The following is a 25,952-nucleotide window of genomic DNA, read 5'->3' as shown; positions in this document are numbered from 1 at the left end:
ACTCTCACCACTGGTCCTGAGGGGTTCATCTGTCCTGGATTCCCTGTGTTTCCAGTTCCTATCTGTACCAGTGTACATCCTCTGATCCAGCCGGATTTGTCAGGTAGAATTGGGATCATGATAGTGGGGGGGGAGGAAGCATTTAAGAACTAGAGGGAAATTGTATGTTTCATCGTTGCTACACTGCACCCTGACTGGCTCGTCTCCTCCCCACTACTCTTCCGTAAAGGGATGTCCAATTGCCTACAGATGGGCTTTGGGTCTCCACTCCGAACTCCCCCTTTTGTACAATGATATGATTTTTTGTTCTGATGGTGCCTGATACCAGATCCCTTGGACACCTCATGATTGCACAAGCTGGTGTGCTTCTTCCATGTGGGCTTTGTTGCTTCTGAGCTAGATGGCCACTTGTTTACCTTCAAGACTTTAAGATCCCAGACGCTATATCTTTTGATAGCTAGGCACCATCAGCTTTCTTCACCACATTTGCTTATGCACACATTTGTCTTCAGCAACAGTATCGGGGAGGTGAGCACACAATGATATACTTTTTTTGTTCTTTGATGTCTGATACCTGGTCCCTTTGGCACCTTGTGATCACACAGGATGGTGTGCTTCTTCCATGTGGGCTTTGTTGCTTCTGAGCTAGATGGCCGCTTGTTTACTTTCAAGCCTTGCAGAAGTAATTGTGGTGAAGAAAGCTGATGGTGCCTGGCTATGAAAAGGTACGGCATCTGGGGTCTTAAAGGCATCATGTAATTTTAAATGTGAGGAAAATGATATTTTAGGTAAGGAACTTGGCAAAGCTACCCAGAGTAGAATTTAAGCCATTGTCTTGGAAGTCTTGGTTTTGAAGTTCTTTGAAGTCTTTGTTTTAATGTACTTTGTAGGGTTGGTTTTACAGTACTTGGTAGGGGCATCAAGTCACCACTCTTCAACTCTGCCATTCTAGTGGGAAGGCATCCTTAATAATATGGAAAAGAATTAGCGTGGCTGCATTCCAATTAAACTTTATTGACTAAATAATTAAATAAATGTTAAGCAAGCAAGCAGCGGGGCCTAATTTGGCCCACAGGCTCTAGTGTGCTGATTTCTGTCACAGACAGCAATTATTGGTATCGTTTTTTAGATATAGTTTTCTAGAGAGGGAGCCCTTAGGTTTATTAGCTACTCAAGTTGAGTCAGTGACTAGGGCAAGCTTTGGTGGGCACACGAATGCATTGTAGAACCTCACAGAGAGCTTGACAGCAGCCTGGATTAATAATGGAGATGCAGACCGACCCAATTTTCTAACATTTCACATCTTTGTGGTTAATATTTAACATCTATCTCAGAATCCAGATAGAATGCATCTTTCAGTCATTATAAATGAGTCCAAAGAGAAAAACCACACGAGTTCAGTCTTGGCTGAGAGAGTTGGACACTGTGTGTGTGTTTGTTTTAACTCCAAGAATTACCAAAAAAAAGAAAAAGAAAAAAAGAGATTTGTCTGGAGGAACTGAGAAGACAGAGGAAACTAACTATCTGAACAGATGGATGGGAAAAGCCCACAGTGTAAATCCCTGATAGGGCTGCTTTCTCGAATGAGGCAGAAACAGCCGGTTAATGTCAAGAGGACCTCGTTGAGAGGGGCGGTGTGAACGGAAGTCCTGGGTCCAGATTTGAAAAGCAGACAATGTCTTGACAACTTAAAGCCTCAAGCCAGCAAGGTCTGCCTTCAATAGCTGATACTGTGGGAAAAGTCTGGCCCTTCACTGGAGTCTTTTAAAGCAAACAATGAATATGGAGAAAGGACTGTCCTTTCCTGGAGCTCCTCCTGGGCGAGCTGCTGTGGCAGGAGAACACCGGGAGAACTGCTAAGGGGCTTAGGAATGTTATGGAAAAGACAGGCTGGCAAGCCATTTAAGAACCTGGCTTAGCCCCACGCCACTAACAGAGTGTCCTTGGGCTGATGGCGGAGGAGGAGAAGTTAGTCAGAGTTCTTTGGTGAGATAACCTCTTTTGAATAAAACTGGATTTGGAAACACCAGAAACCAAGCCAAGTGGTTTCGAGTTGGAAGGATTTCAAGTGGGTTGAAGCCTTTTTCTCTCCACCAGGAATCCTCAAGCCCGGCTTTCTGAAGTATGTTCTGATCTGGTTCCCATCTGACTCTTGTTGTTCTTGGGGTTGGACGGGGGAAACGAGACTTGCAAGGATGGAAACTGTGGGAGTTGATCTATGCCTGGAAGAGGTTGTAACAGGCTACTGTCATTCCAATCAAAACAATCGAAACTTTCCTTGCGGTTTGAATCCTGGGCACGCATTTTGCCCTGGATGAAAGGGATGTGATCTCGGGATGTGCACCAAATCCCCAAATGCCATCAAGCTGGTGTGGACTCCTAGCAGCCCTAGAGGACAGGGTGGAATTGTCCCTGTGAGTTTCCAAGACGTTAACTCTTTAGGGGAGAAGAAAGCCTCGCCCTCCTCCCAAGGAGAGGCTGATGATTTTGAACAGCTAAGCTTAAGGTTAGCAACCCGATGCATAACCACTACGCCACCAGGGCTCCTTGGGACATGCATAGATGACCGCCGTAGAAATCAGCCCTCCTGCTTCTGCACCTCACCCAACAGTGAGGACTCCATTGTGTAACTGATCGTGTGTTTGTGGGTTGTCTCTGGCCTCTTCCAAGTTTCAAGGCAGAGCTTCCTCAAACCTTTGGGTGCAGTTCAAGAAGAGAATCTGTCAGGCTGATAAATGCGTTCGTGTGGATTCCAGCAGACGGTGTTTAGAGAAAACGCTTGACCATGTAAACCAGTGAGAGATTCTTAACCTTTGACTTCTCCTTTCCCGTGGGACGAGACTTTCTCTTCACGTCACTAAAGATCCCCCCGAGTTTGCCATCATGCCGACTGTCTTTTGTTTTCGCAAGGTTTAAGTGAAGGAGCTCTCCCCAAACCGTCCTGTATATTTTACAAAGCTCCGGGGCTTGTCTTGGCATCACTGGACATCTGTCTTTGCACAGTTCCCTAACGGAGTCCATAGCTCCTCTTGGAAACTCGTTCCTTAGCTGCATCGAAGTCATAAGTAGCCTCGTCAGCAAGGCTGGGATTACAGAATTAAGTTACTATCCAAATGTATCATCACTAAAGTTTTTTACAGGCTGGTGGTAGAAAACTATTGAGATCAAATTAACCTTTTTCTGATCTTAAATCACCTCATTAACTCCCTGATGTGGGAATACTCACATTAATATTAGAATGTGGGGAATGTGGGAAAGCTCACATTAATATGCAATATGCATTTTCAGCACCTTTCACGGCTGCTATTGGGGATGGAATTAAATCACACCGTCCTTGCTGTAAATGGTGCCATTGACACCCATTTGTCCAGACACCCATTTGTCCAGTCTGCCCGTTTCTCATTCCCTCCACCGTCCGTCACCACGTTCCAAGGGGCTACCGCTTCTGTCTGCATGGCTCCCTTCTTGGTCTCGTCTGCACCCCCACCTCCCATTCCCCTTTTCTTAGCAAACCAGTATAGATCAGTTGCCCTGGCTGGGTGGAGTCAGACTCACGGTTACCCTTGTGTGTCACAGCAGAGTTGTATATTCTGTGGGGTTTCAGAAGCAGATGATCAAGATGCTGCTGGGTGAACTTGAACCTTGTTTCGGGTAGCAGCCAAGCTGGTGAGCTCTTTGTGCACACTTTTCCTCACCGCATGAGTGGTTCTTTAAAACGAAACCAAGCTCATGCCGGGTTGTGCTTGTGCCCCACAGCACCTTTCAGTGACTGTCAGAATCCGAAGTCACGGGAGTGACGGCCCAAGATCTGTGCCCAGCACTCTCCGACCAGTGTTTTCCGCTGACTTCCCATGAGAGCTTCTGTTTACTCATTAAGCTCCCACCACACCGACCACCCTGGGACACATCAGTCACTCCCAGCTCAAGAGTTTGCTGTCGTGTTAGTCTGGCTAGACTAGAGAAAACAAATTCATTGATTACACACTCGGATTTGTAAATGAAAGAGCTTTATAGAAAAGAGCAATTGTATATTGAGAACATCCCACCCCAGGTCAAGTCCATAAGTCCAATCTTAGCCCATATGTCTGATACCAATCCATAAATTCCTCTTCAGACTCACACAACACCTGCAATGACACTAAATACAAGATGATCACAAGCAAATGGGTGGAAGATCTTGTGGACCCAGTGGCAGTGGAGGCTTCTCAATGCTGGCAGGGGTCTCCACATGGCTCCTTCAGCTCCAGGGCTCTAGTGTCTTTCCATGTGTCTCACAGGGAGTGTGCATGTCCCACATCCAGTGAGCTCTTTATCACCTTAGCGCCTCCAAATGAGGTCATCAAGCTGTGACCTGATGGACAGGCTAAACTACTCCTTCACCCTTACGTCTCAAATTGACAACAGACTATGTAACTACCACAGACCACCCCTTGTCAATTTGACACTTTAACACAACTCTGTAGCCATACATGATTTTCAAACAAATCATACCTGTACCTAACAGGATAAAACTAAAATGCATACAATTCAAAAATATGCCACCCTCATTTAAACATAACATTCTATTAAGTGAATAAAACAAAAATGTTCTATACTTATGTGAACACCTACACCTTAATCCTATGATCCAGTGTATATATTCTAGTAACTATGAAAGTTTGTAAGATAACCACTTCATGCCTTTATCCCCATATCAGGTATCCAACTTCTGTACTGCCCACTGACATCAACCCCATGTTCTGAGGAGACAATTATAGTCTTTGACATGAAGAATCTTCATTCCAGTTGGAACCTTGTGAAGTCCATATCCATAAGCAAAGTCAAATCAGGACAGGCCATCCATAAAGTCAGTAGCAACATGCTCCAGTTCACAGGCTGAAACATCTTCTCTCTATCTGGTTGGGTTCTGGTCAACTCAATGTGGGTTGCCTCACTTAGTCTCACCAGGGTGTCCATAGGTCACCTTGCCTTTAGACCACAGCCCCATCACAAATTCTCAACAACCCTAGCCCCTTGTACTAGGTCATGAACTTGCGACCAGTCAACCCCAACCCGCTCTCATCTCCTCTAGGTCCTGTAAGCCACGCCCAGGGGTATCAGTGGCCAGACTGAACCCATCTCTTTATTGCTGCATTTCTCCCACTTCCACTCAACAAATGGATCCAGGTGGTCACCTAGCAAGCATTTCAGCCTGCCCACAGGCTTCCTTTAATGTTCAGCTCTAGAGGGGAGTTTTCTTCATGATTCCAGATTTTTTTCCAGCCTCAACAGCAAACCACTAGTTCAAAATTCAAACACACAAAGAGGGGTTCTTTCTTTTCTTTCTTTTTTATCTGCCAACAGCTGCCAGGCAAATCTCTTGAAATGCAAATGTCCTGAGCACTCCAAAGCACTGGGTGCCGCTTCTCTGTTCAGACCCTTCTTTGCAGGTGGGTTCTAACCCAGTTAAAGATTCAAATTTTAATGGCTGATGGCAAGGCCTACAAACTCTTTTCGTACTTCCCAATAATCACTTATATCAAAACCAGAAGAAATCTGTATAAATAAAGTAGAATCAGATCCTACATTCAATTCTTAAAACAGTCAAGTTCAATTCTTATTTAACGTATTTTAATCCTTAACTAAACTGCCATTGATACAAAGTATGGGTTAGGCCTCTGACAGCATCCAGCCAGAGCCAGGCTTTCTGTCAGCCATCTGGACCTTCTGTCAGCTATTTTCCCTAAGCAGCATGGTTTCTGAGAAATTCAGGGAGTGATTTCTACCTACCCATGAACTTAAAATATACATTAACAACATTTTCATCATCTCAAACAGGAATCGCCAAAGACAACAACCAAACAAAATAATCAAAACTTTAACTTCCCATATGCTTTCCAGAGAACAGCCCCAAAAGTGCATGGATAGATCTGACCTCTGGCTTGCCAAATAAGACAAACTCCCATGAGGCAGAGGTGGAACATGCACCCACTCTCCATCTTCATGATTTGTTTCTCTAGTACCCCACTCCCAAGGTACAATAATGTGTTAGTCTGGGTAGACTAGAGAAACAAATTCATTGTCACTCGTGTGTGTGAGAAAGAGCTTTATAGAAAGGAACGATTGTATATTGTTCAGATCAAGTCCTTAAATCCAATATTAGCCCATATGTCCAATACCAATCTATAAATTCCTCTTCAGACTCACAAAACACATGCAATGATGCCAAATGCCGGATGATCACAGGCTAGTGGGTGTAAAGCCTTGTGGATGCAAGTGGAAGCAACTCAGCACTGGCAGGGGTCTAGCATAGCTCCATGTTTCTTGTCAGAAGGAATGTCTCCCAGAGAGTGAGTGTGTGTCCTGCCTCTCGTGAGCTATTTATCTCCTAAGTGTCTCCAAATGAGGTCATCAAACTGCAACCTGATTGACAGGCTAAACTCCACCCCTTCACTCTTAAGTCTCAAATTGACAACAGATTATGTAATGACCACGGGAATATGTGCCCTTTTTTTCCCTCCCTTCAGATAGTCACAAGCCTTCTGCCCCAGGTATTTCAGGTCTCTGCTCAAAGTTTACCTCCTCAGAGTCACCAGAGCACTTCAATCTAAGTCAGACAGCCCTCCTCCCCACCCACACCCCCAACAACTCCTTCACCCTGCATCTCCTTCATATCCTGGCATTCTGCTCAGTCTGTTGTAGATGCATCTGCTCAATCCTTATCATTTAATCTTTAAATCTGTTCCTCCCAAGAGAATGTGAGTCCCTTGAGAGTGGGGCTTTGCTTCATCATTGTGTCTCCAGGACCTAGACTGGTAACGACATGTATGCTTGGGTGTTGAAGGAAAGAGTCGGGACCATTCACTTGGACTCACGGTGGCCCCTTTACAGCCACACGAAGCATTGTCTTATCCTTTGCCATCTGTGTAATCACTGCTATGCTTGAGCCCATTGTTTAAACCACTGTGTAGCTTACGTGCCTTTGCTAGTGATACGGTGGGTTAAGCATTGGACGACTTGAACCCATTAGCTGCTCCACAGGAGTAATGATTTGTCATTATTGCCCCTGTCATGATTTGTCATTTAGGAAACCCTTTACAAGTTCAGGAAAGGAGCACTTCTTCTCTGTCCCATGAGGCCACTCTGAGTCAAAATTGACCTGATGACAGTGAGTGGTATAGTGTCCAACTGAGGGAGCTCATTATCTAGGCCAGTGGTTCTCAACCTGTGGGTCGTGACCCCTGTGGGGCTCAAACAACCCTTTCACAGGGGTCACCGGATTCATAACAGTAACAAAATGACAGTGATGAGGTAGCAACAAAAATAATTTTTATGGTTGGCGGGGTCACCACAACATGAGGAATTGTATGAAAGGGTCACGGAATTAGGGAGGTTGAGAACCGCTGCTCTAGATGACTCTGTTGTGTTCCATTGACTTTTTATTAGCTGGTTGTCTGTAGTAGATCATCAGACCTTTTTTCCTTCTCCAAGACTGGACACTCTATTGAAACCGGTCCCCAGCAATGATCCTGTTAGTATTTGACAGAGTGGTGGTTTAGCTTCCAGCATCATAGAACCCACAGGCTACCACCGTGTGTCAAGTTGATGGACGGGTGGCAGCATGATCTGCAAATGAAGACCACAAGGTAGTGCTGTTCGGTAAAGTGATGGTTTGGGGCTTGTCTTTTTCACCTTGCGACGGGCTCGTCAGGAGTCCGAATCAGCAGCTAACCACGAAGGTTAGCCATTCAACTGCCAAAGTTTATCTTAGGTTGACTTACCGCCTGCAGATTTTAGCAGTCACCTGGGTCCTGTGATGTCCTCTAGCTTCGACGTGGGGGTTCCGTGGCTTTGTGGTGACGGACGGCTATGTAGACAGGGCCAGTGGCATCTGGTTAGTCTTCGTTTGTCGGTGACTCATGGCACATATTTAGCGCAAGGAGAAGGAGCCACAGAAGTCAAGTCTATTTTTAATACAGGGGAATTCCCCAAATTACCTATACTCTCAGAGATTCTATCAAGACATTTTATATTACTGAAAGAGCTTTTTCTGCCAGCCCCCACACAAACAATCAGTATTCTTCCCATAAATGGCATGAGAGAAGAAATGGGTGTGGAATTTAAGAGAGGAGGTTGGATACATGTTTATAGGCGCTTGTAGAATAGTGTTTCCCAAAGTGGGTGATACTGACCCCTGAGTCCTGCTGGAATGCACTGAGGAGGGAGTGTGGCCAAAACAGATACCTACACTTTATCTGGAATTATAGGCTATGGTACAAATATTTTAAATTGCTAGTGGTAGGGCACTGAGTGAGTATTTTTCTGGGAAAGCAGGGCGGAAAGCCACATAAGTTTGGGAGCCTGTGTTGTAGAAATTCTTAATGGCTTGATTCCATCGCATGCTTTTGCTTGTGTAATTTCTCTGGGCTCATTTTGCAAAGCCGGTTTATTGGGGACCCTTCTTTTTACTGTTATGAGTTTTGATAAAAGCATCCAGTTTGGCCACTGCCATCATAATCAAGGTGTAGAATTTCTATCTCCCTGAAAAAGTTTCTCATACGCCTTTATAATCCATCTCTTCTATTTCCTGTCCTGAGAGCTTGTCACGGAAATGGAATCAGATTGTATTAGCCTTGTGAATCGGCTGCCCTCACTCATCACAGTGCATTTGAGATTCACCCAGCGGTGGGGCCTTTCAGTATTAGCTCCTTGCTTCTTATGGCGAAGTGCTGTTCCATTGTTAGGCAGACGAGCTGCTTGCTGATCTGTTCACTGGCTGAAGAACATTTAGGTGGTTTCCATTTTGGAGTGAGCCTGAATAAACCCCTTATAATGTCCATATGTAATTTGGGGGGTTTTCTGACGGGGGTGTAACATAGCCTTTCTTGTTTTGTGAGGGTGAGTACCTAGGAGTGTCATTGCCAGGTCATATGGTAAATGTGTGTCTCACTGTATGAGCAAGTACCAAACTCTTTCTGAGCGGATGTGCCATTGTGTCTGCCCATCCACAATGAAGAAGACTTCTTGCTTTCTTCCTGAAATGATCATGCCCGGGTGGTTTTCCTCCATAGAGAGAAACTGCTGGATTTAGCGCTCCCTTCTGTTCCTCTCTGTGTGTGTTCCAATGCCTTCTCCTTGACCCTTTCAATTACCTTTATTTGAAAGCCTTCCAAGCCTTCAGCACGAGTTTCTCGTTTCCATCTCTGTGCTCAGGAGATGATGCTAAGCTCGCATTGGCTTCGTTTGGTTTTAGTAAACAGAGTGTAACAGACTACATGGTGGATGGCCACCTTTGGAGGTGGGGCTTTAGTGCAAGTGTGTGTGTGTGTGTGTGTGCGTGTGTGCACACACCTTGAGACCTGTCTCGGGACCTAGGGAGAGATTCCAAGTATTTCCCTTGGGTAATGAGGTACTACTAGGCATTGAGTATAAAACTGTGCTTGGACTTTCATAGTAGTGAGGACCCATTCTGTCTCAAGGAGCCCTGGCCATGTAATGGTTATGCATTGAACTGCTAGTCATAAGTTCAGCAGTTCGAAAGCACCAGCCACTCCTCGGGAAAGAGATCAGGCTTTCTCTTCCCCTAAAGCGTTAGTCTCAGAAACCCACATGGCAGTTCTAGCCTGCCCTACAGGGTTGACGTGAGTCAGAGTCCACTCGATGGCTGTGTGTTTGGCTGTGTTGTTCTGTCTCAGGCTGAGAGGTCCAAAGCAAACTTCAGTGGTGAAGAGGAGCAGAGCCCTATCTTTGCAGATCCTGACCACGAAGGGTGTGGAGTCTTATGAAAAGGATTTTTATCTCCCTTTAGAGCAGTGGTTCTCAACCTTCCTAATGCCTCAACCCTTTAATACAGTTCCTCATATTGTGGTGACTCCCTAGCCATAAAATTATTTTTGTTGCTACATTATCACTCATTTTGCTACTGTTATGAATCGGGCGACCTCTGTGGAAGGGTCATTCGAACCCTAAAGGGGTCACCACCCCCAGGTTGAGAACCGCTGCTTTAGAGCTTGCTCTGGCATCCCTGGATAGCGAACACAGTTCAGCACCTGACTCCCAGCTGATAGGTCGACAGATGGAAACCATCTGGAGGTGCCTTGGAAGACACACTTGGATTTCTGTTCCCATAAAGCCCTGTTCCCTGCGGTTGTAGTCTCTGCACACATGAGGTCACCATGAACTTTAATCCTCTTCACGGCAGTTGTGAACAACAACTGGGTGTTGCAACTCGCCAGGAGCTATCGTTAACCAGAAGGTTGGCAGTTCAAGTCTTCCCAGGGGCACCTTGGGAGACAGGCTTGATGATCTACTTCCAAGAGGCCACAGGCATTAAGCAGGCTTCGAAACCCAGTTCTACTCTCTCACCCCCAGATCACCACAAGCCAGAACTGAGCCCATAGCCATCTTTTTGAAAAATTGTAAAGCTTTTTCATTGTTCTTATTATCTTATCACTAGGACCGTGCAGTGCCGTGGATAAGAACAAGTGTTCTTGAGCCAGATTTCAGAGCTCTGCTCTTCACCATCTATGGCACCCCGGGGTAATAATAACAGCAGCTAGTTGTGAAGATCAATGATTCATGTGTGCTCATGGATGGCAACAATTAAGTGCTTTTTTGAGTACTTTAAGGGCAGGCCCCTGGTGGTGCTGTGGTGTAGGGGTTGGGCTGCTAATTCTAAGGTCGGCAGTTCTAAACTTACCAGCATCTCCAAGGGAGAAAGATGAGGTTCTTTGCTCCCAGGAAGTTTAACAGCCTCTGAAACCAGCATAGGGTCGCTATGAGTCGTAGTTGACTGGATAGCAGTGGGTTTTCATGAGTGCTGGAGCCCTGCCGGCATGTGGTGATATGCCACTCTGCTGACAGAAAGGTTGACAGTTCTAACCCACCAGATGCTCCTTAGGAGAGAGGACCTGGCAGTCTGCTCCCAGAACAAATATAGCTTACGAAACCCTACAAGCAGACCTGCCAGGTCCTGTGAAGTCACTGTGGTTGAACATTGACCTGATCGCACACAACAGTAATGCTACAGGAGTACTTGTTACTGCTCGTATTGTTCTTAACCAAACCTTACCCCTAATCATCAGAAAAATATGTGACTTCCGTGCGATTGTCACACAGTTAGGCATTAGAATACCTGTCCAGAGAATTCTTACAATTCATTTGGGTGTGAGAGCCAGGACTTCATGACATCCATTGGGTTGATGTCCAGCTAATGGGTTTTCCGGGGCAGGAGGTATACATTCACCCCTGCTGACTCGGACCACGCAGTGTTCAATGTCACCCAATGCTCCAGTCTCTAGACACACGTTTTAGTCCTGGAAGCTCAGAAGGAAGGCAGGATCAGTGAGGTAAATGGACCTTGTCCCTCACCTGCCCATCCAGCCCTGCTCCCACCTTTCATCTTATGAGGGTTGAGGCTGCCGGCTTTTGCTACTGTGTCAGGGTTAAGCATTTTGGAATGAGATTCTGGTGGTATAACCTTTTCTCTTTTCCTAAATCTTGGTTGTTGCCACTTCCATAGAGAAACATGGCTTCAATTAGCTTGCTTTTCACCCTGACATTTCACATGGTGGTGATCTCTTTAAGGACCACGCCCAGTTGCGTTCCCCCCCCCCCCCCATTTTGGACCATGCCCTGGGCTGTGTGAGTGCAGTCAGGCTTGCTTTGTGCTTGGGGGCCACAACCCCACACTAGAGAGCTCCCAGGACCAGTGAGGACTCACTCCCCCCCCTCCCCCCCCATTCTTCACCCCCTGCTGATCTTCACCCACAAAGAGCTATCACAAGGGATCAAGGGATGTATGCATCTGGTCTGAGTAGTGGTTCGATGGTTAAAACGGCTCAATTGTTAACCAGAAAATTTGACATTTCAAAACCCACCAGCCATCCCGTGGGAGAAAGATGTGTACCCCTCTTCCCCCACCCTGCCTCCTCACCACATCCTCCAAACCAGAGGGCTAATGGGGTTTCTGGATCTCACCAGTGCAGGGGGGGGGGGGGGTGTGTGTATGCTTATTTTAGCTCCCTTTACTTCATGTGTCCTCCACGTCAATGACTATTTTGACCGAGAACATCTTCCTGCAGTTGGTGGCGTGTTAATTGCCAGAGCCCTGGTAAGAAGACTGGGCTGCCACTCTGGCCTGCACGACTCTGCCAGGCTTTCAGCTCGGTTTATCCAGAAGGGACTTGGACTGGCCTAGGCAGTGGGCAGCTGACCACAAGGTTAAAGTTCAAACCCATCAGCTGCTAAACCCATCTCAGTCTCAGTTCGCAGAACAAAAACCACTACATGCAAAAGGCAGGAAATTCCTGATTGAGAGGCAACAGAGCCCCTGAGTGGGATAGCTGGTTTTGACTCCCTGCTAAGCCATAGGTTGGGGGCTCAAGTCCACCCAAAGGGGCTTTGGAGGATAGCCCTGGTGCTCGCCTTCCCCAGACTGAGCCATGGAAAACCCTATGGAGCACAGCTCTTCTCTGACCCGCCCTTGCCCTTCCTCGGGACGCCATGAATCAGGACCACCTCCAGGGCAACTGGTTTTGTTAATCAATTGATTCCGAAGGGCAGAAAAGGGCGTCCTGGTGATGCAGCAGTTAAGTGCCTTTGCTATTACCTTAGCTAGCTCTTGCTGGAGGCGTGCTCCACTGCGGTAACTCTGCATTGGTTTTGATTTGCACCATTAGGTCCTTGATCCATTTTGAGTTTTTCCTTGTGTATGGTGTGAGGCATGGATCGTGTTTCACTTTTCTGCGGGTGGACATCCAACTTTCCCAGCACCATTTGTTGAAAGGGACTCTTCTTTCCTCATTAAAGAGACTTTGTCAAAAAACACTTGACCATCGATGTATGGGTTTAACTCTAGGCTCTCAGTTCTGTTCATTTGGTTTATGTGCGCATCAGGCTATGTGCACCGTTACGGCCTTACGGGATGTTTCCCGTGGTACGTGTGAGTCCGCTTCCTTTGTCCATCCTCCCATGCTGCTCAGGCAGTCGGGCTCTGTGATTCCAGATAGAGTCGATGCTATTCCCGTCTGTTTCTATGAAGACGGCTTTTGGAATTGGGGTTGTGCTTTGAACCAGTAGCTCACTTTGGGTAGTTTTGACATCTTAACAATACCAGGCCTTTTCAATCCATGAATATGGACTGTCCCTCCATTTACTTAATGGAAAGGCTTCTTTAATCTCCTTGAGTAGTGTTTTATCATTTTTATTGGATTCATTCCTTCAGACCCCTGGTTAAATGTATTCCTAGGTACTTTTTTGTTTCTTTGATGCTATTATAAATGGAATCGTTTTCTTAATTTCCCTTTCAGGTTTCTCATGATATGCCCTTGAATATTATTTTAAGATGTAAAACTACTGCGAATATAATTTAAAAAAGGAAAAGGCACTCACGGCCATGCCGTCAATGCTGACTCGTACTGACTCTACAGGACAGGATGGAACTGCCCTGGTAGGTAGCTTTGGACAAGTAAAAAGACTTGTCTTCCTCCCAGGGAGAGTCCGGTGGTTTAGAACTGCTGACGTTGCAGTTAGCAGACCAATACGTAACCACTATGCCACCAGCGCTCCATGCAGGCACAATAGTGTCCCCATAAAACCAAACGCACTGTCCTCAAATTCATTCTGACTCATCTCAGCTTTGTAGGACAGAGTAGACCTGCCCCCTGTGAGTTTCGGAGAAAGTAAGCCAAGCGAGTGTCTACCTTGGCCTGAGATAAATCCTCCAAAAAGGTTAGAGAGCCGTGAAGGCACAAGACAAAGATCTTAAGAGTCTGGCCCTTTGAGCCAAAGGTGTCCTCTGCTATATTATTAACAGCATGGCTTTCACATTCTGCAATGCCCCTCATTTGCCTCTGCAGTGTTTCCTACTTGGCTAGTTGATTCGACTTCAACTTGTCACTTCATTTGGACTCTCCTGGTTATCTTCTTTCTGCCTGCCCCCGAGCCTGCCGCCGGAATGGATCTTGTTTGCATCAAAGCTGATTCCAGGGTCATGGTTTCCTTTCAATGTGCCTGAGGTATTGCTGTCAGTGAGAAAACTAAGTCCCTAGCATGAAAGTGTTTTCATCGCAGGCCTTTAAACTCTTCATCCCTGGACTCGTGTTCTCCACAGGGTGCTTCTTCTCTCCTCTCAGGGCTGCCCGGCTGTAGAACCTGGGCCACCCATCTGCCTGCTCCCTGAGAGCCTGGCTCCAGAGGGTGCTCCAGGGGCATGGGCCAAGAACAGAGTGGCGAGGTGCTGGCAGGGGTGAGGAACCATCTCTCTGCCAAGGGCCGTTAGGATAGTATCACACCATTCTTGGGCCAGACTGGTCAACACTTAATGAGTTCACCCCTAATGTGATGGCTGGAACTGCTTGTCTCTGATGAGGCTCGTGGTGTCAGCTGGTACGGATGACACCTGTTTTCCTGGGCCTTACACAGCCCGTGGGCCCAATGGGCTCTGTCTCCTTCCAGAGGAAGACTTGATACCTCATCTCCTCACTGCCCCCACCCCAACTTCCTCTCCTGCCAGTCCCCCCTTGGCTTCTCCTGTTTCTCTTGGCCTCTTTCCTTTGGGAATTTTTTCCATTTTTTCCTTCCTTTCTGACTGGAAGAAGGTCTCCTTTTCCAAAACAGGAAAATCCCTCCCCAGCCCAGAACCCTTTGGAGGAAACCCCCCGGGAGAACCTGTCTCCGTCTGACTCAGAGACCCTATGGGACAGAGTGGAACTGCAGTAGGTATGGAAGCATCCAGTTGATCAGCAAGTCCCACGCTCTGTAACAGGCGCTTAACCACTGTGCCACCAGGGTTCCCACGGGACAGGGGCTCAAGACGCTGGACTTACATGAGTCTTGTCCAGCTCACGGGGCTCCAAGAACTTTTGGTAATAAGCAGACTTGTGGGGGAAGAGGGAAAATATATATTTTTTTCTTTTTTGGCACAAAAACAGTCTGTTGAAACCCAGTAGTCTGTTGTAGACCACAACCTTCCTCGTGGCTTGGAGTAATGAGTGTGACCATCCAGACTTCACTTCGCAGTGATGATGACAACAGGTTATCTTCTGGGTTTTGTTGTTTGTTTGTTTTGCCTTGTGAGAGCTTGTAAGAGCTGACCCCACTCTGCCCCTCGCCCACCCTAAACTAGCTCCCATACAAGCCACCTCTGGGCTGAAGATGAGCCCCCAATTCTCCCGACAGCAGGGAGGGCAGGCCGCTGGCCCTGGACTGTCCACAGGCTTGGGCAAAGCAGCGCCGTGGGCAACCAGCGCTGGCTCTTACAGGGCAGGACCTTTGTTCCGCCATTGAGTGGACCGTTTCCTAAAAGGACTTCTGAGCAGGCCTTGTAGGCAAGTGCCTGCCAAGTAGACCTTGGGAAGAAGAAATGCTGTAGTCGCCTGGAGCAAAAGGTGGCCCAGAGCCACGTCTGTCTTAAATAACCGCTAACCTGGTCGCAGACCAAAGGGCTCTCCCACGGGGCTGGTCTTGGGTTGGAGCTTGGTGTTTTGGTTTGCGTTCAGTATGCTTTTCCAGCGTTCGGTTCGTCCAGAAGACCACGCCAGCAGGCAGCCGGTTGAGGGTAGGAGGAGCAGCCCCACAGGTGTTGCTGTGTGGACCACTGATACTAGGTGGGCCAGTGGTTACATCTGGGGCTACAATCTGTGTGGTCAGCAGTTCAAAACCACCAGCTTCTCCTCAGGAGAAAGATGAAGTTCTCTCCTCCCGTAAAGAGCTGGGCTCAGGAGCTCACAGGGGCCGTTCTGCTATGTCCTATAGGGTTGCTATGAATTGGAATTGAGTGGACAGTCGCGTGTTTGTTTGGGGTTATTTTTCGGGTTAGACAGAGTTCACAGGGACATGCACATCTTACTGTAAGTCTACTCTGATGCGCTTTCACTGCAGGTGAGGTTTCTCCTCATCCCCCAACCTTTGGAAAATAAATGTCTATTGAAGATAGGCTGTACCTAGAGACCATGGTCTAGAATGGGGGTCAGCAAACTTTTGAGACAGAAGAGCCCATCCTGCCCCTCCCTACAATGTAAAAGTATTTATGAGCCATAAATATATATATCTATTTTCAACAAATGAAATCACTGCTATCTGAATAATATCCTTTTTAAAAATTATAAATGAAACTATGGTAGTTTTATTTTCATTTTCAATTTTACTTCTGAGCCACACGTTCACACCGAAAGAGCCACAGTTTTTGCTGACCCACCATCTAGACCAAATGGTAGTCAAACCATTCACTCTGCATACCCTAGACTCATTGTACCAGTCTCCTAGTGCTCCCTCCAGAATCTCTGTATTGTCTGGGGAGCCCCCATACAATAAGGGATTTAGCTTTGATCCTGGGTCCTGAGAGTTGGACCACCCCTCTGACCAAGGAATGGGCACCGACCAGATCAAAGGGGACCAGCTGGGGGCTGATACTGGCCAAGCATTGTGTCATCTATTGACTTTGTGAAGAAGTCAATCAAGAAAGTGGATGGTGGGGTGTCCGTTTTCTGGGGGTGAGAGTGAACATTTGCTCTCCAGAGGGGATCCTCCGGGGACATTGGAATTTTACACTATCCCTAGGTGTTTATATGAGAGGGAAAGATGAGATTTTTTACTCCTGTAAACACTTACAGTCTGGAAGCCCCCAGGGGCAGTTCTACCCTGTCTTATAGGGTCCTAGTGAGTTGGAATAGATGCCAGGGCAGTTATGATGGTGAGATGTGTCTGTATCCTTTTTCCTGCTAGATTAAAGATAGCCCTTTCCCTGGTGTTTGTGAGCCTTTGCAACAGGTTACTGGACATAAGAAACAGAGAAGCCCCCAGTCCCCTTGAACCTACCACCAGGGGAATGGGAATATGAATGAAACGTGGCCAGTACTTACTGACCCAGCCCAGGGCGAATGGCCACGAGAAAGGACTGGACTGGCAGTTGGAGGCTGGACGGAGCAGGAAAGGGAAACTGGGATTTCTATGGGAGGTCTTTGGTGTCAACGGTGGGCAATCTCACTCTCCTGGGATTGGTTTGATATAAATGGCGTTAAGGATGGGATGCACATGAATGGTCTTGACTTCATCCCTTCTTCCTGCCTGGGTGTGTCTGTCTCCTAACCCTTGAGGAACCCACCCCCTTCTCTTCTGTCTTCACATATTTTCCTGTCCTTTTCCCCAGTGTCCTGATTTGGGACTGATTGAAACTTTTATTTTGATGGTGCCAGTGATACAAGTCTCTTGCTTTTAGACCCAATTCATAAAATGTCAGCCTTCGCCAAATACGCTTTGAGGACCATTACATGGAAACGGCTTTATTCCCCGAGCGGCAGGCGAAGGGCAGTGTGTGTTCTCTTACTGGGTACTTTCTGTAAGAGATTTTGAACAGGTCCTCGAGCGAGCCATCGCCTGAAGTGTGTGATCATCGGCGTGGATGAACAATTGAAAGAGAGGAAAGCTCATCAGGAGCAGAAAGTTAATCACAGCAAAGTATCTTGTTTTGCCTCCGTGTGTGGCTGTTGTCCTATATTGCTCGTTGCTTTCTCTCTTAGATTTCACGCCAGAGTTTGAGCGGATGACCTCGAAGGCCCAGGCAGCTGCCGTACGAAGGTTTTGAAGTAACAGCCATTCAGCACATGAAGTCATGATTTCAACCCAGCATCAGCATTAAGGTATTTTGGAAAGAAACCTTGTGGTCTGTGGTTTGCACACTCTTGGTTCTGCCTGTATTCTGAGCATACCCTAAAGGACAGTGTGAAGGCTGATCTCGTTTAAATCCACAATGTGGAAACTGAAGGTCTCGGTGGTGAGTCCAGTGATCACCTTGGGGAGGAGACGGGGGTGCCAAAGGAGTGGGGGCCAGCCCTTCTGAGAGGCATGCCTGTCCGTGTGCCTGCGTTAGGAGTGCTGAGAAAGAAAAGGAACGCTGGAGGCGTTATTTTTAAAATGGAAATATCCTGATGAGAAAGCGCCCAGGGACGTGTCTGAGTTCAAGTTTTTGCGGTAAGAGTAGAGTCACACTGAGTACATTGGGGCCAGAAGTACCTCCTGGGTACTGAGCTCTCTGACCGCTTGGGGATAGTATTCTTCAGCGTGTGCTCCATGCAATATGGAGTCTTAGCCTATTGGTGCCATGAGGCCAGTGTGGGAAGATGGGTCTGTGATCACATGAGCTGGAGAACCATTGGGTTCAAGCTAAGCAACCTTCTGTACGGAAGGATCTCAGAAAACTGGCTAAATTAATCATCCCGGTGGCTCTCCATGGACCTGTGTCGTGGACAGTGCGGACCGGAGGCCTGTGCACCCTTCTCTTGGGAGGTATCTTGGGACCACTCTTCCGTTTTCTCGCTACGTTGTATTGAAGGCCTATTTTAGAGGCAGCCGTGCATGGTGTTAGATGCCAAGACTGCAGCAAGACGGGAGATGAGCAGTTCTTGGGTATCTGCCATATATACTTGAGTAGAAGCGGAGGCACCTCATTGCACCACAAAAACTGGGGGGCTTTTTCAGCATAAAATTTGTGCAGAAAAAAACCCTCGGCTCCTAGTTGAGTATATGTGGTAAGTGAACAAATCGGTAGACCAGGCAGCAATTCCGAAACAGAAGAAGAGAGTCTGAAGAAAATGGTTTCTAGAACCACGTGCCGTGGGCTTAAATCCTAGCTTTGCTGATTTATAAACTGGATGGTGTGTTTTTTATCTGTAAAATGGAGATAATCGTATTCATGTCATAGGATTCCTGTGTAAGGTAATAAGGTGAACACATGTTGGCATAGGCTGAGTCTTGGATGAGTATGATCAGATTTGCCATTTTAGCGATGTGCGTTGAAGATCCTCTGATAGTGTGGCTGAAGAGGAGATGATGGTGGATGTAAACTTTTGGATAGCGTAGTCCGGGATGGCTCTGAGAGAGAGACCATAAAAGGAGCTTATGCAGAGAGTGTAGGGAGAGCATCCACACAGAGCAAGTGTAAAAGGACATGGCTTGCACAGAGTAAGCCTTTGGCACAATTGAACACTGCTTCATGAATAAAAGTACTCAATAAACTAGGAAGAAAAGGGGCCTTCTTCAACCTGATGAAGGGTTAACAAACCAAAGCTAACAAAACCCAACAGCTAACAGTACACTTCATGGTGAAAGATGGAATGCTAAGATCAGGACCCCAGGTATAGCTGCTGTTCCCATCTCATTTTAGTCTTTACTGAGGGTTCTACAAGGGAAATTTGGCAGCTATAAATAAATAAAAGACATACAGATTAGAAAGGAAGAAGAAATATCTTTATTTTCATTTGCTATAAAATCCTAAGGAACCCACCAAAAATGTGCTAGGACCAGTAAACAAGTCCAGCAAGGTTGCAGAATGCAAGATCAATATACAAAAATTAAATTTATATTGAAACACTTGCAACAAGATGAAAATGAAATGGAGAAGTGTAAAATGTACTCTGAACACTAAAAACATTGTTGGAAGACATTAAAGAAGACGTAAGTAAATGGGAAGATATCCCATGTTCATGGATTGGAGATTTAGGATTGATAAAATGGCATTCGGTAGATGGATCTACTGATTTTCTGGAATATCTGTCAGAACCACAGTTAGCTTCTTGCAGAAATTGACATTCTAATTCTAAAATTTATATGGGAATTCAAGGGACTCAGAGTAGCTGAATCAATTTAGAAAAAGAATAAAATTAGAAGACCTACATGTCTCAAAATAAAGTTAAACTCAACTAATTGCTGTCATCTCTGTCATGACTCCAAACAGCTCCAACTGTTTCAGAGTAGAATTGTATTTTATAGACTTTTCAAGGTAGAAGAGCTTTTGGAAGTAGATTGCATGATTTTTCCTCTGAGGTGCCTGTGGTGGATTTGTATCATCAGCCTTTCAGTTAATAGCTGAGTGTTTAACCTTATGCACCAGCCAGGGATTCCTAAGCTTATTAAAGAGTTTCTGTATTCAAGCAATATGGTACCAGTAGGAAGATAAAACCCCAAACAAATAACTGACTCTGAGTCGGTTCCAACTTAAACTCGAATGTTCATAGCTCAGAGGTGGAAACAACCTAAATGTTCTGCAGAGGACAAGAACAGCCCTGGTGGCTCAACACCTACGGGCTGAGCTGCTAACCGCAAGATCAACAGTACAAAACCACCAGCCGCACCCAGGAGATGTGGCTTTGCACTTTTATAAAGAGTTACAGCCTAAGAAACTCACGGGCCAGTTCCACTCCGTTCTATAGAGTCACTGTATAGGTCAGCATCGACTCAGTGACAGCGAGTCTGATTTTTTTATATGCATATCATAAAATGCTCCTCAGTCCATAAACGAATGACTCAGATATGTGTGCTACACCATGGTAAAAGTGAAAGAAGCCAGACTTAAAAGACCATACCTTGGATGACTCTACTTTAGGAAATGTCCATAATATGAGCCACAGAGAGGTAGGAAGGAAGCAAGTGACTGCCCAGGCATGGGGTGGTGAGGGGAGAATGGGAAATAAATACTAATGGGTACCGGGTGACCGAAACGATTAGATGTGATGAAAGTCTTCTAAAATGGATGTGGCGATGCTTACAAACTGAGTATATTTTAAAACCATTGGATTTGAACCTTTAAAAGGGGCGGATTGTGTGCTATGTGCATATACACATATTAGTATGTCTCAGGAGTCTGCTGCCATCACTGGGTGCTGTGTGGGACATAGGGAGTGAAGATAAAGTATGAAGGATGCCTGCATTTGGGATCTGAGCAGTTTTTGAGAATGAATTCTAGGGGAAGGATTCTATAGGGGTCTTTGTTTTTCCACTAACGAGGGCAAACCATAATTGAGAGTCTTGTTGTGGGCACATTCAGTTGGAGGTGCCTGTTAAATATCCAAATGGAAATATTAGGTAGACAGTTAAATGTGAGTCTGCAATTCAGGAAAGCAATCCAGACCAGAGATAAGAATGTAGTTCTATAAATCCATTGAAAAGTCCAAAAAGAGACACAGTGGGGTGTACGGGTCCTAAATACTATTGAAAAAGAAAACCCAAACCAGAGAATTCGTATTTCCCTATTTGAACGCTTACTACAAACTCAAGCCCAGTTGCCACCGAATGAATTCTGTCCCCTGGCAACGCCATGTATTACATTGTAGCACTGATCCTTGTACAGGGCTACTTTGTCTATCATCCTTACAGATAGAGCAGTGCTGGGTGGGATGGAAAAACCAATGTTAGCCACTGCTGGTCACAAAGAGCTTGTGCCACCCAGGAGAAGGCAGCCTGCAAATGTCTGCCAGTGATGTTTTGTAGCTTTTCGAGTGTGAGTTTCACACTGTTTCATTTGCTTGTGTGGATTCTACAGTCGGCTTTTTGTGCTCCTCTTGTGTCCTGCTATACTGTATCCTGCGATTCAATGGAATGGGGTAGCGGTGGGGGTGCGAGCCACAAAGTGAAATTAAGAAGCAGCAGCCAGCCAGCGAGGGAGAGGGGAAAGCAGGAATAATGGGGAGTCACTGAATTTAAGTGTTTTGGGGCACGGAGGGTGTCAGGATCTGCCTGGAGGTCAGTAAGAGGCAGACAGTGGTCAGTGGAATGCAGGCGGATGAGTGCTGTTCTGTTGTCCGGTCCTGTCGTCCAGCCGAGAGACTCCAGATCAGAGTGTGTGCACGACAGAACACAAAACGATACAGTGGAGAGAGATAGGCAATTCTTTCGAGACGTTTTGCTGCAATCACCCTGTGGTGAAAACTGCCCTAGGGTCCTTTCCTGCTCCGGTGAAAATCTGCAGCGTCCTGCTTCGGCTTGAGAGCCAGCTCTTCCCTTGGAGTTGGCTCCTCCGGGGAGGAGACCTGCCAGCCCCACTGGACAAGGATGGGCAGGAGGGTAGCTTTCAGGTGCCTTCCAGGAAAACTGCCCTCTGATGGATTTGATGGCGTGTTGTTATGTGCATGAGGAGAAAGAAAGCCCAGAGAAGGCTCTCACTACGGATTATGATTGTGAAGTGTAGCTACAACTGTTCGAAACCTCTTCAACTAGAATCAGAATAACGGGGAAAGGCATCCCACGCTGTTAGATGCAATGAAGGTCTTTGATAAAGTAAAATCCTGAGCGTGCCCACGGTGGACCATGACAGACATTGGTAGGGCATCCCTGCCCACAGGATGATAGTGGCTTGTAAGGAAGGACGTGTCGGACCAACAGAGGGACTTATCCAAACAGGATTCCCCACCCTCACAAATGCTCCAGGTAGAGGGGTTGACCCACATTTCAGAAGTACTTTAACCACAGAGCTAGTAACCCATTTGCTTGGGTACATTCTTTGCTCACGTCTTTTTTTCCTTCCTTTTTTATTAAGATTATGTGAACACCAAGCCCATTCGATGTTTTGTGCAAACGTCCTGTTTTGAGCACATGACTCAACTCTGTACTTTTTTGTGTGATAAGTTTAGGTTGTGTTTATTTTTACCCCTTACAGAGTGTGCATGCGCACTTCGGTGAGCCAGTTTTCTAAGTTACATATTGGAGGGCTTCTCTAGAATTTCTGCCTTTGCTTACATCACATCTAAACGGGCTATCACACATGCGTTTGTTTTTTTTGGTTTTGTTTTGTTTTTAAGGATCTGAGGTTTTCTGACTTGGCAGGGAGTGAGAGAACATCTTGTGTTTTCAAGCCCGGTTGAAGGCTCCTTGTAAGGTTTTTCTTGTGTGTCTGTGGTCTTTTGTCTTGTGATTTTTTTTTTAAGTGGTGGTTGGGTTGGATTGTACATTTGGGGGATTTTGAGAGAAGAATTTTTTCAGTTCCACACTCATGAAAACATTCTTATCCTGAAAGAAGACTTGGAATACATTTTAGAGCACAGACCCACAAGATTCTCATATGTATGATTACCGTAAGAAAGTGATATCCTCCCATGTGGTGGGAGAAAGAGGAGGCTGTCCATTCCCTGAAGAGTTGGAGTCTCAGAACGCATGGGGGCCTGTCCACTCTTCCCTACAAGGTCGCCATGAGTCAGAACTGACTCGATGGCAGTGACCATGGCCCCACTTGGTTAGATGCCTGACTCACTAACCCGGGAGGAAATCTGGCTTAGAAAACAAACAAACCCGATTTTGGAATCCTCACTTTTAGAACCTTCCTCTGCATTCTGAAATGTCTTCACGTCAAACCCATCAAAGGTTCCCAGAGAGACAGAAGAACTTTCTACTCCTCCAAAGATCTACAGCCTCAGAAAGCCAAGGCCCCGTCTCCTCTGTGCTCTGCGTCAGAAGGAACTTGAAGGCAGTGGGATTGCTCAGTGCCTGACTTCCAATCACAGGAGAAATGCGGTGGTTACCTGGGAGGAAGCCTTTGAACTCTGGTCTGTGGTTATCTTAGCTAGGAGATGGTGCAAAAGGGCGCTGGGAAGGAAAGACACTTGGTTCCTTGGTTTAAAAAAGCAAGAGAAAGTGGTTACAAAGACTATCACGGCTTGGACTGCTCTGCTCGCCTCAGCCTTGTGAGAGAGACGCTGGTTTTAGGAGCCTCACCATGATCGACAGGCAACAAGGTCAGATGACTCTGTCTTCCCGCTGTTTTAAGAGACCCACGCGTGATTAAGCAGGTGTTGATATCCGTGTTTCAGCTCGTGTTACGGAGGAGGAGTACAGATTCATCTCCCTCCCGCCACCCCAGGGTGGATCTGTGCGAATCACTTTCTCCAAAATAAGACAAGGCGGGTGGGTGGGTTGTCGTTTGTCTTGGGATGCTGCTTGGCCTGCACTCTGGGTGGCGGGGGCTGTCCCAAGCCTCAGGCCCCATGCGTGAGCTTTGCTTTGTCAGTAGGCAGACAGGCCTTTAGAAACCAGGCAGTGTGTCTTTGGGAGACTCCAGGGGCCAGCCTAACATTGGTGTGCGTGAGCCCGTGTAGACGGCACCTTTGGCCAACTTCCTTTGAGGTGTGAGAATGTGGTGACCCAAGGAAAGGACAGGCAAGGGACTTTCTGGATTTTCTAAATGACCTCTCTTTGGATCTATGAAGGAAAAAAAAAAAGGTTGACATTTCTTGGGTTACATGGGGGAGGATGGTGGGGGTGAGGGAGGCTGTGTACTCCTCCTCTTGGTTTTGACAGTGATGTCTGATGTTGACATTGGATGACGTTTAGAGCCTGTCACCTACAAGTGCGTCCCACGTTTACCTCTGGAAGCAAACACTTAGGGACAGTTTGCTCACTGCCATCGATTCGACACCAGCTCCCAGCGACTCTACATAGAGTAGAAATGCCCCTGTGGGTTTCTGAGACTGTCACTCTGCGGGAGCAGAGACCCCATCCTTCCAGGGAGCGGCGGGTGGTTGCAAACGGCTGACCTTCTGGTTAGCAGCCCAACATTTAACCACTATGCCACCAGGTCTCCTCTTGCTGCTGTGGACTGGCCAAAATCAGAGGGTCCCTTCTCACTTCCCTGGGAGATACCCCCCCACCCCCCCACCCCCCCACACGCACACACGTACAAGCTGAAGGCGTCTCTTCTACTGTGATCCCTCATTCCATCCTGTTTCAGGGTAGAGGTGGTTATACAGTAGAATTTGCCATCGAATGGGAAACAAACCACCCTGCTGGCTATTAGGACACCTTTGTACTTCTCAGGTCCTCACCTGCTACACACACACACACACACACACACCTATATTTGCATGGGAAAAAAACAAAACAAACCAGACAGCCAACGACCCAAGGGGGTAAACAGAAGGTACAAATTCAGTCCCGGAAGAGGTTAGATATAAATTGGAACGAGTCTTAATTTTTTATTTCACTTTCATTTGGCTATGTGTACTAATTCTCTTTGCTGTGAAACATTCTTTGGCCCTGGGAGAGGGTTGTATAACCATAAAACTTGAGAATCCTGGCCCTAGAAGAAATGTTCCCTTAAAAACCCCCAGGACAGAAAATTGAGTGCAGCTGTGTATGGAAGACCCGGAGAAGGACCAGGGGCTGCATGCCGGTGCAGGGCAGCCGAGGCACCCTGACCAGCTTCTCCAGTGCGTTTGGGCTGTGGGTTCTCAGAGAGGCGGTAGGGAGCACAAGTGTCCCTTTGAAGGTTTCAGGGACAGGCCAAGAGCTTCCTTCAGAAACTGTACGTTTCTGTGATTGTGGTTAGGAGAACAATCTCCATCGTATTGCTAGCCATCACTGGGCTTGTCCTCTGCATATGGGTTTGTTTGTTTTTTTGGCACCCCTGCAGAGAAGTGAGGTTTCTGGGTCATTTTCGGAGATGCCACGATTCTGCAAACCTGACAGCTCACACGTAATGAACCAAGCTGCCGAGCTTAAGCAGTTTACGCCCAAGTCAGCGCACGGAACAGACAGGACACCGAGTGAGGAGACACAGCAGCTGAGATGCTGAGGCCTGGAACCCCCACTACCCCGCTCCCTCACTCACAGAGTTGGCCTCCTTTCAAAAAGATAAATCCGTTGGCCTGGGGACCAGAGATCGCGGCATTTCCGGGCCTGGCTCGTCCTCCCCCGAGATAGAAATCAAGATGCTGTATCTCTGATGCTAGGCTGCTCAGGGGGGGGGGCCCCGCTTGTGTTGTAACCCACAGGGAGCCATCGCAGCTGACCCTGACCTTGGTGGGGCCCCAGTCTTCCCCACTTCACTCTTAGACCGGGTAATGATGACTCACACTGCTTCCTCTCCCGCATTAGATTACTGTCATTTTCATATCCTGGACTGCCCGCGAGGGACGGGAATTCACCGTTGGCATGTAAAGCAGTGTCTTGTTGCTAGGGAGTACGCACTGAGCTTGCCCGCTTGGCTCTCATCAGAAAGGGGCTGGTGAGCAGTCTCGAGTTCTACAGATGGGGAGGGGGCTTGACTGCTGATTATGAGGTTGGGGTTCAAGCCCCCTCTGAGGCATCTGGGAAGAAAGGCCTGGCCACCTGCTTCGGCCAGGGCACAGCCACTGTGCTCCTGATGGAGCACACTTTCTACCTGACACATGGGTCCGATGTGACGCCGTGCCAACCGGTTTGATTAGACT

At 47.0% G+C, this 25,952-nt stretch overlaps 1 protein-coding gene across 7 annotated transcripts in view; it reads left to right on the top strand.

Annotated features, from left to right (window-relative positions):
• SVIL (supervillin) overlaps window positions 1–25,952 on the top strand; it is a 221,238-nt gene that overhangs the window by 12,146 nt on the left and 183,140 nt on the right. For all 7 annotated transcript variants that reach the window (XM_045290069.1, XM_045290068.1, XM_045290066.1 and 4 more), the window contains exon 2: window positions 17,499–17,618. The gene's annotated coding sequence lies outside the window, so the exon portion shown is untranslated. The remainder of the gene's footprint in view (window positions 1–17,498; window positions 17,619–25,952) is intronic.

This window comes from Echinops telfairi, unplaced genomic scaffold, assembly GCF_000313985.2.
Source record: "Echinops telfairi isolate 266 unplaced genomic scaffold, ASM31398v2 ScPeMD7_31;HRSCAF=116, whole genome shotgun sequence".
In the NCBI taxonomy this organism is placed as follows: Eukaryota; Metazoa; Chordata; class Mammalia; order Afrosoricida; family Tenrecidae; genus Echinops; species Echinops telfairi.
This window is presented reverse-complemented; position numbering and strand designations above follow the sequence as displayed.